Genomic DNA, 14788 nt, shown 5'->3' on the forward strand with positions numbered 1-14788 from the left:
TTTCTATCACTACCTATGGAACTCAGAAAAGCACTGATAGTCATAAAAACAGGAGGGATTACAAAAATCACTCTGGTAATCAAAACATTTGCCTGGGGTAGGAGTATGGAAACTAAAATCCTGGTGTTGCTATTTTTTTTTAAGAACTGAGGGGAAAAAAAAAAAGCAGAATGATAAAACATGAGAGTAAACTTTAAAAGTGCTTACAAAACTGCATGGTTATTTCAGATGCTACTATTAAATATAATGTCAACTACTATTGCGTCTTAAGTTTCATGCAACTTTTACCCCATGGATTCAGCCTAATTAATGTCTGAGGTTGGAATAAAGTGTCATTGTTTTCATATTCTTGCCCTTCCTTCTCTTTTTGTACCATTATTGTAACTTGATCAATTTATAAAATTCTTTAAAACCTCAACTTGTTTAGCTCACCTTTACATTTAACAGTTACAATAAAAGGAAATGACCATTTCTATAAATCTCTAGTCAGTGTGATTTGGTATGCAGAGCAAGGTCTGAAAGACGTTTTTAAATATCTAGTTTTTGTTTTGATTTTTAAAAACAAAAATATATGTAATTATAGAAAAGTTTAGTCACATTTAGGGTGGTGAATATACCTTTTGGTACAGCCTTGTTTATTGATCTTTTAGGTTAAATACTGCTTCCCAACATTTCTTTAAAAGTGTATTAAAAGGGCTTTTTGGTTGATATCTACACAGGCAATAGACAGAGGTACGTAAACCTCAGCGGGGTATTTGCTTTGCAGCAATCAAGGCTGAGGTCAACTGTGGCAGTTTCCATATGCTAAGGAAACCCACAGGACAAGTTAGGAGGCTTCACGCCATCTGAGCTATGACTACACTGAGGTTTTACTGCTACCAGTTACAGTGGGGTAACGAGGCAAGTGGAGATTCACGCAGGAAACATTAAGTCCATTATTAACACTGCTTGGCATTCTAATACTAGAAGCAGTGCGGAACAGTTTCTTCCTTCTTTGAGAGCATGTGATGTTCAGCTCTCTCTTGGGACAATAAATAATAGGATGCTCAGACTCACTCATGGATATCTACCTATACAATTTATCATAATAAGATAATTTTCTCTGAAAAGATAGGAAAACACTAAAAAAAAAAAAAAAAGTTTATGCCCAGTTCCTGGTGGAAGTATGGGAAAATAAGAACTCTGATGCAAGGCTAATAGGAGTTCAATCTATGATGTCTTGGTTGGGGGGCGATTTAACACTGTCCAAATAAAAAATGTACATGTCAAGAGAAGCAAGATACAGAGGTTTTAACAATATGTGAAAATTTAAAATGCACAGATTCCCACACAAGGGATAAATAGATCATTGTACAGTGCGATTAATTCCGAGTAAGAAAAATTTTAAAGATACAAAAATGTAAGCTTGCATATGCATGAATTTTTATTTTCTTAAGTATTCATCAAAAACCATTAACCACAGATGTCTGTCTTTGGAGAGAATGACTAGGGCCAGGGAAGTCTTTGATTTTCATCTGTCTGAAAATTTATTTTCAACAACAACATTTCTGGGAGTGGAGACTATAAATTATTCTTAAATTATTCTTTGTATTTTTCTGTATAAAAAGAAAAGATAAATTTTATTTTTTAAAAAGACAATTGTCTAAAAAAAAAAAAAAAAAGACAATTGTCTGACTCTTGGGTTTCTCAGTCTTCACTCACCCTCACACTAAAGAATGTGAGGTAACAGTAAATGTAACATAAATAGCTCATGTACTGTTGAACAGTTCCAATTTTTGTACTCCTTTTAAAGAGCAGTCTTATAGAAATGACCCTTCAAGGCAGGGGTCAGCAAACTGGGCCAAAAGGTCTTTGCTGCAACTACTCAACTCGGCTGTTGCAGTATGGAAGCAGACACAGACAAGTCACAAGAAATGGGTGTGGCTGCATGCCAATAAAACTTTATTTATAAAAACAGGCTGTGGATTCCATTTGGTCTCCAGACTGTCAAGCTCTGCTTTAAATTACCGTTGTTCAAAGTAAAATGACTCTTGATATCACCTCTTGCTTCCATCCCCTGTAAGCCCTGGACCCATCAGGAGACACCTCAAGAGCAGAGCAGGCCAGCGTGCTCAGTCTTCTTCCTGGCGGGAGGCCCTTGGTCATTTAGAAACTAATGAGCACCTCAAACAGCTTTTGTTTGGGTGGGTAATATCTCCTGACATTTATCATATCAGAAATTAAAAACGAGAAATTTCAAATTATTAACTCATTAAAAACAATAAACTTCTTAAAGGTTAACATGACTAATGAAATTACAATTTTAATGGAAATAACTATAATCAAAAAAACTAGTGAGAGGAATAGTGTTGCTTTATATTGTGTTGCAAATCTCAGTGACGTCTGACTTAAAAGAAGACAGGTAGGATCATCTTATCTGCTCTGCCTTCAACTATATGTTGCTTGGGTGGAAGTACTTAAGAAAACCTGGCCTCACAGAAACACGTAACTGAGAAAGGGAGAAGTATCTTCATAGCCTCTTCTGATAAGAATAGAAGCTGTCAAGCTCGGAATGGTGAATACAAGTTTTCCAAAATTCTTGTTCTCATTAGAAGTTCTAATTTTATCATTGACAATGAAAACCGTCTACTTGTTTTCCTTAAAGCAAGGCTCCATGTCACTTATCTTCATGAAGATGTCTGCCACATACCAAGTTTGAATAATCACAGCTTGTTTTTCAGTGATCTATCAAGTAAAATTGGTACCCCATGAGAAAAGCAGCTGGTTCAGCTCACAACTCAAACTATTTGAGTGCTTTCTTTCTGCAACAGCCATCATAGTTCAGAATGCAGCAAAAGGGCTTAATATCAGTATTTTCCAGCTGAATATACAGAATATTAAAAAAGAGGCATACTTAGGGTCAAAATTTAGGAGAATTAATAATTTCACCGATTCACCAAGTTTATTTTTAAGTGAAGTTGACTTTCTGTGAGTGCCCTGTAGTGAAGAATATGATCATTATCTCTCCATCTGGGGGTCACTGCTTTGATCAGCGCTAATGCACTGCCACCGTTGCCCATTACAAATTTTGCTTGCACCAACACTGTAACTGTCAACACAGAGAAAAAGACAAAAAATGTTTTAATATTATTACGAAAATAATGTTCATCTCATGGACCTCTTCGAAAGGATCAAGGAACTCCCCAGGGTCCTCTGACCAAACTTTGAGAATTCCTGATGAGGTTTAATATATTTATACTCATGTAAAATCAATGGCTAATGTTCCCCTCTGTCTGCAATGTCACATGGTATCAACGTGAGCTTTCTTTATTCAGCTTAACTTCTTCCTTTGTTACGACAGAATGTGGATTAAAACGTATAATAAGACACCTGAAAAAAAGGTTTCTCTATTGCTAAAAAAAGAAGGAAAAGTTTTTTTTAAGAAAAATCACAATTCTTACAGGAAGGTAGGGTGCCAGCACGCCACGAGATTCTGCCACAAGCAATCTTCTTTCTGGGTATTTGTGATTAATCTAGAGAAAAAATAAATAAATCAAACATAAACAACATACCCTCCCTTCCTCCAAAACAGAATTATTTTTCACCACAAATCCTGTTAGGAATGCAATAAGGCTTCTTTCTTTCCACTTCTGAGGATACCTATACCTGGATCAGGATTAAGGAACTCAGAGAACCTAAAAAATGAGTTCACGGGGGCTATCTGTTGAAGAGAAAGAGGATAAAGCAAAGATGAAAATATGGCAAGGTGTCTAGAGATTGTGGGCTTGCCCAAGACAGCTTTCCTTAGGATGTCAGGAGCAACCTTTTCCTTCCCTAGGAACATTATTATATTTTCAAATTTGGAAAATCCCGCTTCTAGGTATTTACTGATATGGCCTACAATATGTACCAGGAATGATCCTTCATTCCTCTTTTTTACCTCAAGGATTAAGTTGCAAATTATCAGTGATTTAACCAGAGCTCCTGACTGGTGTTATGACTTTGTTTTTAAAGTAAGTGATGTCAATTCATTCCTGCTTGCATATGAAGATCATGGGGTTTTACTATTGTAATGACTACGCTGAATCATAACAAAAAATGACAAAAACAAAAAAAATGACACATACTGGGTTTTGTTCCCATATGTCTTCTTCATAGAATATAAATCTTTCTTTGACTGGAAAAGAATTATATATGTTCTCATATTCCCATATGAAAAGGTGACATAATTCATTAAAGTATTGGATGCCTAAAATTAAGAAAAGAAATTACGAAGCAATCTACTGGGCAACAAACTGGAGGCAGGCGGTTGACAGATCCCTGATGTCCATGTTTATTCGGGTTACAGAAGAAAGAGGTGGCAGGGGAGTTGTTGGTAACTGAGATCTCAGAGTTAGACTTAACCCAGAAACAGTAACCTCAAGACAAAATGGTTTGAATGTCATAATATGTTACACATAAACTCACACGTTTCTTTAGTCTAGCAGGATGTCTCAAAATTAAATGTACATACTACAGTCAACTCTATTACTACATACTTTCAATGAACAACCAGAAAAATACAGAAAATTCTATTTACACAATAGTATTAAAAAGAATAAAACACTCAGGAATAAACTTTAGAAGTATGTACATTGTATTCTGAAGACTATAAAACATTACTGAAAGAAAATTCAAAAGACCTAAATAAACGGAGAAGTGAAGTGAAGTGAAGTAAAAGTCGGTCAGTCGTGTACGACTCTTTGCGACCACATGGACTATACAGTCCATGGAATTCTCCAGGCCAGCATACTGGAGTGGGTAGCCTTTCCCTTGTTCAGGGGGTCTTCCCAACCCAGGGATCACGCCCAGGTCTCCCGCATTGCAGGTGGATTCTTTACCAGCAGAGTTAAAAAGCTTGGATTTTACTCTTCACAGTGATTCCAGGTGAAGAAATTCATGCATCATTGCCAAAACAAACAAAAAGACATCTTAAATTCATGGATTGAAAGGTTCACTATTGGAATGGCAACAATCTCCAGATTGATCTACAGATTCAGGGCAATCCTTACAATTTCAGCTGGCTTCTTTGCAGAAATTGACATGTTGATCTTAAAATTTACACAGAAATTAAAGGGACTCAGAATAGCCAAAACAACCTTGAAATACAAGAACCAATTTAAGGGGCTGGGGCTTCTTTTATGGGTAATAAAACTGTTCTAAAATTGATGGTAGTGATGGCTGTGTATCTCTGTGACTACTAAAAACCACTGACTTGTAGACTAAATAGGTGAGCGGTATGCTATCTGAATTACAATCTCAATAAAGCTTAAAAGATGGAAAAACAATTAAAAAAGACATGTACATATATAGAACTGTAGAGAACTGTAAATTCAAAGTTGTGTATATTGTTTCCAACTTAACTTGATTTTCAGTGATTAGAGTCTCACCCTAAATTAGTGTGCATTACAATTTGCAGGTAACATAGGGACTGTCAGAGATAATATGAATAATATATAATGTTCCCTTTCAAATAATGTCTCTGGATTACTAAATTAGTAGATGAATCTACTAAATTTTAAAGAAAAAAGTGAATATCTGAAGAAAGTGGGAAGAGAATTCTCAAAGACCATATACTTTAGCAATATTCCGGAGAGTAATATTTTTTCTTAAGAACAAGTGACAGAGCAGATATAAATAAGGCCATGAAATCTGTCTTCATAAGTAAGAAATTCATCTTTTTAGGATGGAACAATGAGTTACTTAATGACCTAAATGTCAAGTGTACAAAGTCAAAGATCCTGAATTCTAGAGAAGACGGGAATATTCAATATAAAACCAAAAGTATTGTTAGTAAATAGTGAGTTGAATTATAAATATACAGACTTCTTACATCAAAGGTTTACACTTTATATTCTGTATATATTTGTAATATATACAAGTATATAGTATATACAGATACTATGTCTATTATTTACCTCCTTACTTATGCATACACAGAACCTCTTGCTTTCCCTGAACACATTAGTTTTTTTATATTTTTTTGTATTTTGTATCTCACTTGATTCAGAATAAAGCAAAACATCCCAGACGTTTCTTAAGCACTGTTAAATCACTGGGCTGGGCAACAGAAATAGTAGCATAATTTATATCCCACATATTATTTCCTAATAGCATTTTAAAAAGATAACATGAGCATTTACAATAACCTAGAATACAACAGCTAGAGAAAACCCAATACAGCTATTTACCGGTTCCCAACATTGTGGTAAAAGTTCAGCTTCAACATGTGTGGGTCCAACGTGACGTGCAAATGCCACACAGCCCGTCAGCACCATTTGCCTGAAAGACAGAATTAATGCATGTAGACTAGCATTTGCATTAGAAAGCATAACTAGGACTAAGTGTTAAAGGAGTCAGCTCTAATTATCATGGAGTACAACTATTTTTGTACAATCAAATTTGACTTTTGACTTTTCCCAGTGGAAAGGCTGCCCCAAGGGAGTGAGTTTCTTAAGACTAGTCCTTCCAGCAATGGCAACACCATTTGAGAGATGTTGTGAAGAGATTCTCTACTGTTGTAAAGCTGAATCTCCTAAATTAACTTCCCATATATATAACACATTCTGAGATTATGTTTAATGCTTCCATTTCTAATGAATTTCAGTTTCTAGTCACTAAATCAATCTATGATTATTTTCCCAGTATTCCTATAATTCAGTTTCCCAGGGGGCACAGTGGTAAAGAATCCACCTGCCAATGCAGCAGACCCAGATGACACAGGTTCAAACCCTGGACTGGCAACGTCCCCTGGAGGAGGAAATGGCAACCCAGTCCAATATTCTTGCCTGGAAAATTCCATGGACAGAGGAGCCTAGCCTATAGTCCATGGGGTTGTAAAGAGTTGGACACGACTGAGCAGACAGATTTCTGTAATTAAAAACTATGATACCATATTAGTAAAATGATACTTGAGAATTTTTGGTATGGAACGCAAGATAACTGTGGTAGGCAGCTTCTGACATGATTCCTAATGAGGTCTGTCTCCCGATATTCATGCCTGTGTGTAATCCCATCTTGGTGAGTGTAGACTGGACCCAGTGATTTGCTTCTAACAAACAGAATAATGGCCAAAGTGATGGGATGTCACTTATGAGATGAGGTTACAAAGGCCTGTGACATCCATCTCGTGAGACAGTCTTTTCTGCCTTCTCGGCTGGCATGCTCTGAAGACACTACCATGTTGAATGGTTTCATGTGGAGAGAAACTGAAGGCAACTTCTGGCTATAAGTCAGTGAAGGAGGAACCAAGGCCTGCAGTCCAAAGATCCACGAGAAACTGAATCCCGCCAATGACCAACCACGTGAATGAGCTCAGACGCAAATCCTTCCCCCATGGACCTTGAGGTGACTACAGCCACAGACAACACCTTGACTACAGCTTTATAAGAGACCCAGATGAACTGACTCACATAAATCATAATACAAGTGTTACTTTAAACCACTTTCTTTTGGGGTAATTTGTTATAAAACAATATATAAATAATTAATCTGATAGTTTCATTTGATGATGGATTTATAGTTCAAAATTTTGAAAAAGATTTTTCACTTTTCAGAATGAAGGTACATTTAAAATGACTCTGAAAGTCAGAATGGTAAGTTTCTTTTTTTTTTTTTTTTTACTTCTGATTACCTATGACTTCAAAACCAGTAAAACTTGATGGAAAAAAAAAGCATGTTTTCCAGAGATATTTCAAAGTAGCCAACTTTAAGGAAAACCAAAACAGAATGTTTAATTCATATCAACTATAAAAGCAATAACTCATTGCTGTTTCTTAAAATATGTCGATTTAACTGAAAATTGAAGAGTGACTTTACGTTTCTACTTAGTCCATCCGAACTGTAGCTGACTGCTGAGTCAGGCTGAGGAGAGCAGTGACAGACAGTAAGTATATGGGCGCTAGGAAAATGTTGAGCCAGTATGTCTTCCCTGTATACGGCGGCTTCCTTTCACCATAACCTTGTAATGTTTATCTACATGATTTCCCTTTATACTTATGTCATTGTCTTCTCTGATGGCTTCTCAATTTTTCTTTCTCTATTTCCTCCTACTTTAGGAAGGCAAATAAAGTGAATAAAAGACAAATGGAAAAAGAAATTCCCAGGCTTTAAGATAGACATTTAGCTTCCCACTAAAAATTTCTTCATTTCTGATCATTTCTACTGCTACTAAAATAATGAGAAGTCATATACATAGGTTTCAGAAATATTTGATAATTATAATAAATGAACTGTTGAAATTTAAGCATTTTGAACAAATGTAAGAAGTATATACTTGTATAAGACCTTCATGTGAAATAACTTTAAATCGTGAGTCACCATCACTATATTAAACATGTACAAATTTGTTCAAAAAATGTTAAGCCCCTCAAAATAAACTTCCTAGTCAGCAGAATTAAGAGTCACAATTGTAAAAAGTAGGTCAGTTTTGAAATATACTTGAAAACAGAAAAGATCAGATGGCTACAGATTATTAATAGCATTGGAAACAGACTCCTGTGATAGTAAAAATACTATTTCTACTTGTGGGAAATCATAAATACTGTTCCTACTTGTGAAATTATTTGACTGGTATTTGACACAATGGGCTTCCCTTGTGGCTCAGCTGGTGAAGAATCCTCCTGCAATGCAGGAGACCTGGGTTCGATCCTTGGGTTGGGAAAATCCCCTGGAGAAGGGAAAGGCTACCCATTCCAGTATTCTGGCCTGGAGAAATTCCATGGGCTATAGTTCCAATACTTTGGCCACCAGATGGAAAGAACTGACTCACTGGAAAAGATCCTGATGCTGGGAAAGATTGAAGGCGGGAGGAGAAGGGGACGACAGAGGATGAGACGGTTGGATGGCAGCACCGACTAGATGGACATGAGTTTGGGTAAACTCCGGGAGTTGGTGATGGACAGGGAGGCCTGGCGTGCTGCAGTCCATGGGGTCACAAACAGCAGGACACGACTGAGCAACTGAACTGACACAATAGGTGGAAATATGGTGTTAGTTATGGCTGCTAGCAAAGAATTACCAAAAACACAATACAGCTGACCATAAAATTGGACAGTCCTTGTTTCCTCCTCAGGAGGGCACAAGGAAGCTTGTGATTCAGTAAGTAAAGTAATAACTGATTATATGTCAAACTTATGCTAATTTAAAATTTTTGCTTTATTTTTTATTCATATCAAATATAGTTAACAGTTTAGCTTATTTAAATAAATAACTTTATTTCTGAAAAGTGGAAGATCAACTGCGAATATGCGTGTTTAAATCCTGATGTATCTTGACCTGAAGTCATGCGGATAGCTACTTTTGGCCACCAGGTGGCAGCTGTTAGCTTTACATGCAGTCTGTAAAAACGGGCTATGTAAATTGAGAGATTTTTGCCTTGCACTCTAAAAATGACAATGTAATAAGTAGTATTTAATTATTAATTAAGTTTCCAAGATAGGAAATAGCATTTTCAAGGAGAAGATAAAATATTCATTTTCCTATACAGCACCATCAAATTGTCCTCAGAAAATTTTCAGTTTGCAAAGACTGGAACCTGATTGAATTTCCCTTACTTCTATTCAGCTAGCATGTAGATTAATCTTGACTGGATCCTGAAAAAAACATGTCTCTCTGCTTGCTCAGGTATATTTTAATAAGGGTAGGAAAGAGATACCTGTTCATAGAGTTTAAAAGTCTACAGGACTTTTTATTCTCATGGTGGAGAGATTCCTTGTGTTTTAAATTTTGGGCTTGATTTGTCTTACGGTTCACTTTATGATTTTCCAACATTCTCAGAAGAGGTAAAAACTCTAACAATCAGTAAAACAAGAACTAAAATTATATCAAGTTACCTAATCTTAATGTACAATCCTATTGTTTTGCGAATGTATAAGCAAAAGTTATCTGCTTATTTAGAAAATTGCAGTGTGGAAACATTTCAACAGCTCAGTCTTGTCCAACTGGTGCTTAGTCTGCTTACCCTCCACTAGGATATTCCGTTCACGTTCACACTTGCACAGCTTCTCCTAGTATTTAAAAGTCTACTTTCTGGGGAGACATCTATCATGGTTGCCTGAGCAAAACACCCATTCCCCTTTCTTCCAGAAGTCTCTTGGGTATGTGTCTTGTCCCCCTGCCCCAACCACTCTCATGCCCCTCAACACCCCCAAGTACAACTCATTTCTCCACTCAGGCATCCTTGACTGTGGGCGTTTGAATCAGGACTAACCAAAACACTGTATCCCTCTAGCCATACAGAAACTGCTTTACAGACAGCTTGGTGATGCAGACATTCCTATGTTAAATATTTTATTTCTGGTAAAGCATAACTATTAAGAGGCCATGCTGTATCTAGTTCATCTGTGGGGGGAAAAGGGAAATATTTAGGAGTTCTTAGAAATCAAATGTGAAAGATAAAAGCAAAGACTTAATGGAATAATTAGCAGTCCAAAGATAACGAACACAAAAGTGCAGAAGTTCAACGTAAGCAGTTGGAATGACAAGAAGGAAAACACTGTAGGGCCTTCATTGTGAACAAGGTCAGTGTTTCCTTTATTAAAAGAGACCTTAGAAAGAAAAGATGGCATTAAGATAAAAAAGGTAATCATGATGCCAAATTAATAAAATGAGCAAGTCAACATTGTATTTACTTCCCAAAGAAGCAGTCACATTCACCTCTGCTCATCATCTGGCCTCTTGATCAAATTGAAAAGTATGTGGAGAAGCTGGTCTCTCTCCTTAGGCTCAGGATGCAGGCAGGCTATACACAATATGAGGGGGGATCAACTCCTAAAGGAACACGAAGGTGGAAAAAGTCAAAGTAAAAATGCACTGCAGAATATTCTTTTCCCCCCAAAGTATTCATAAATGGAAGTTTTAAATGAAATAAACCTCAACAGAGAGAGGAGCAAATTTTTATTTTGTAAGGCTGATAATTCAAGAGAAAAACATAAACATAGTTACGGAGAGATTGCGCAGAAGGTGCACATCACAATGCAATAAAGTAACTTACGATTGAACTAACCTTGTTTTCTCATCCAATACTTCCCAAAGGTCTATTACCTTTTGCACTAAGTAACACTTTATCTTACTATAAGCTGATATAGTAGTTTAAATTTTGAAAGTGCTTTTAAATAAAAACTTGCAGAAGTTAACTATATTTTAAAACCTAAAATGAAAAACAGAAAATAAAGATAACTCTTCATACTTCCATAAGCACAGTAGGATCAGAAATAATTAATCATTTTATACCCTTAGCACCTAACCTAGTGGCCAGTTAAAAAGACCATCTTCACAGGTGTTGAAAGCTCCCCATAAAAACATTTGCAGAAATGTTCTATTTTGAAATGAAAATTTTAAATATTTTGTTCCACTTTCAACATACAGAGGTAAATTTAGTATTTTCAAGGAAACAGACAAGAGTTTATTTCTCTTTTACAAAGTATTTGAAAATTAAAGCTTTTTCACATTTTAATTAAACCAAGGTAAAATCCTAAAATACATTTAAAAGATATTAATGTTTTTCACTTTCAAAGTAGATTTGCAAATCTAATGAAATAAAAGTTCAAAAGTGATAAAGTATTTTTGGAGAGAAATCCTCTATTTTGCACATATTTTAAAGAAATCACTATGATATAATAAAAAGGGTAGAATGATTATTCTCATTTATTTTTCCCATCTACCTCCCTACCCACCAAAAAGTACTAGCAGATTTAAAATAGGAATCAATCACTATGTACTAATGCATGACACTTTAAAGAAAAGTCTACATTATTCTGAAGATCCTCCCTTAGAAACAGATGATATGCTTTTAGAGAAGTTGAGACTGAAACTAAGGCATGACTAGAAGTCCTTTCCATTATTTCTAATGTCTTACATATATTATGTTAAATTATAATTACATGATATAAACCTAAATTCAAAGCACAAAGATGTAGATAAGAAGAGGAAAAGCAAATCTGAGAAGCAAAAACAAATTTAAAACACTTGTTCTGGAAGAGGAAATGGCAACCCACTCCAGTATTCTTGCCTGGAAAATCCCATGGACAGAGGACCCTGGTAGGCTACAGTTCATGGGGTCGCAGACTAAGCAAATATACTTCACTGGCTGAACTTATCTTTAAGATTAAGAACTGGGAGAAGTGATTTGCAACATATATAATCCACAAAGAGTGGAAAAAAGAAAATCTATAAATAAGAGAAACTTATTAGAAAAATGGGCAGTAAAGAAGCAGACACTTCACAGAAGTAGAAACACGAATACAAAATTAGAAAAGGCATTCTACTCTCATTAGTAATCAGAAAAATGTAAATCAAACCATGAGGTTCCATTTTAAATGTACCAAACTGACAAAATTTAAAAAGCAAACAATACGAAGTGCTGACACAAAGGGAATTTTTAATACACTATCAGTTAGTTTAAATTAATATAACTACTTTGGAAAATAATTTGACTGGCAGAAAACAACTTATGTAGCAAAAAAAAAAAAAAATCTAGGAAAATGAAAATCCACATGACCTATCAATTTCCACTCCAAAGACTACTCTAGAGAGAGTTTTGCACTTACATATTCACCAAGTGACATGTATAAACGTATTTAGAACATCATTGTTTTTAACAGCAAAGAAAAGGAAAACTAGAAATAATTCCAATTTTTACCAAGAAGAGAAATAAATTACCAAATGTTCAAAAGAGAGAAATGAATGAACTACAACCACAGGCATCAATATGAATAAATCTAAAATTAAAAGTGAACAAACCAAGTCTCAGAAAATATGACATGCTTTCTTTCATACAAATGTCAAAAACGTGGAAATGTAAGCTATATATTATATGAAAACATACAAGGTAAAGCTATTATAAAAAAAAAAAGTAAGGAAATGCTAAGTACAAAATTCAAGATTATAGATATCCCTGGGAGCAGTGGAGGAAGAGGGATACAATTGGAAATAACCACATTGGATGCTTTCTTAGGTACTGAACATTCATATATTGATATACATCACTGAAGTATTAACAATTTTTAAAAATTCCTACTTAACTAGTAACTTCAATATACCAATCTATAGAACAGCAGTGATGACCGAGGAACTTGTCTAAAATCATATGCAAAATATGAAGACAAATGTATGTATATGTATAACTGAATCACTTTGCTATACAACAGAATTTAACATTGTAAACCAATACGTCAATAAAATTTTAAAGTTAAAAAAAAAAAAAAAAAAAACACTCATTCTGCCATCTTTCAATGGCAACTCACTCCAGTGTTCGTTCTTGCCTGGAGAATCCCAGGGATGGGGGAGCCTCGCAGGCTGACGTCTATGGGGTCGCACAGAGTCAGACATGACTGAATAACTTAGCAGTAGTAGTAGTAGGTTTTAGACTAGTGAATAACTGAAAAGTGGGGAAAGTAATTTTGCACTGGGAATGGAACAGTATATGTATGGATCCTTGTATTTTGATGTTTTCCAAAGATGCTTACTATGAGGCTTGATGGGTGAGGACCATTAATACCAAGGATCCTTAGAGAACTCCACTGAGATTGCTAAGGGCCAGTGCTTTTAATGAGAGGACTAGGATGACACATAAGCATATTCCACTGAGAGTAAAAGTTTAAGGATTAAAAGGTAGTTATTCTAGAAAGTACTAACAAAAAGAGAAAATATTTTAATGCCTGAAAAATCAAAAAGGCCCTATATATTTCACTTGTACTTTTCCCTCATGGCTGATCTTTCTCTCCCACGGGTTTTCTTGCTTTCTCCTAACCCTTCTCCCAACCCTTCTCCCTGCTTCCCAATCATCTCCAAATATTCACTCTTAAACTATCTCACTCTACTCTCTTCCTATTGCATTACTCTTTAAAGAAATAAACTTATGAAGTGCAGGTAAGATATCTGCTCTAACTGCAAGTACATGCATACACCCTCTGTTTAAAATACAGAATAATAATTTGTTTCTTTATCTCAAAAACGGGTATACCAAAATAACTGTGTTACTGCTTACTTTTTGTGCCTTAAGTTTTCTTTTCCTTTTTTCTTTTTTTTCAAACCATGAGGCTTAGTGATTCTTAATCAAAGAGGAATTTTATGTTATACATTACTGTAATGAATCTTTTAACTGGAATGTGGCTACAGATGTGCCAAACCAAGAATGCTAAACTCGGAGTTTGAAGAGCTCCTGTCTCAAAACTCCTAAGTACCAAAGAACCCAGTGAAAACTGTGAACCTCTCTGAGTTTTTGTTTCCTCAACTGAACATACAGGAATTAAGCTGAGTACAGAAATCAAAAATACATATATTTTATCATTTTCTTACCTATTGCTAATAAGATTGTTAATTTTCCTTTCTGAGATCAAAGCTGGCCTCAAAACCCTTCTCAACACAGCAGCCATTACCAACCAATCCAAACGGACACATAGGAAAGGAAAAAAAAATTGTCAGTCCTTCTCTCCTTGAACTCTAAAATTCTGTGAATTTAGGACTTTAGAGAAATATTCTTCCACTTTTCTCAATCACAGTTAGTAATAATTTACACTGCCATCTGTTTTTATTTCTTGCTGGCTAAAATAGCAAATGTGGGAAGTCAGTGCCAATACACTTTGGTTGATACTCTACGCCAAGAACTGGGTACATCCTGGCACCTTGATGGCTATGGCCATCATAAAGTGTGCCAGATGGCTTCCTCTTCCTGAGCATCGCTGAGCTGAGAAGAGGTCCAGAAGGTGATGGCAGGAAAAAGTGGAGGCTGTAGTCTGTGACAGAGCCATCAGGACTTTAATTGCTAAGT

General features: G+C 35.6%; 1 non-coding gene and 1 pseudogene across 1 annotated transcript; both read right to left on the reverse strand.

Annotated features, from left to right (window-relative positions):
- LOC122446822 overlaps positions 1-14788 on the reverse strand; it is a 77379-nt pseudogene that overhangs the window by 16477 nt on the left and 46114 nt on the right.
- LOC122446905 lies at positions 4859-4931 on the reverse strand. The gene has a single exon (XR_006271055.1). It is a non-coding gene; the product is annotated as a small nucleolar RNA SNORD36 (small nucleolar RNA).

Source organism: Cervus canadensis, chromosome 8 (genome assembly GCF_019320065.1).
Source record: "Cervus canadensis isolate Bull #8, Minnesota chromosome 8, ASM1932006v1, whole genome shotgun sequence".
Classification (NCBI taxonomy): Eukaryota; Metazoa; Chordata; class Mammalia; order Artiodactyla; family Cervidae; genus Cervus; species Cervus canadensis.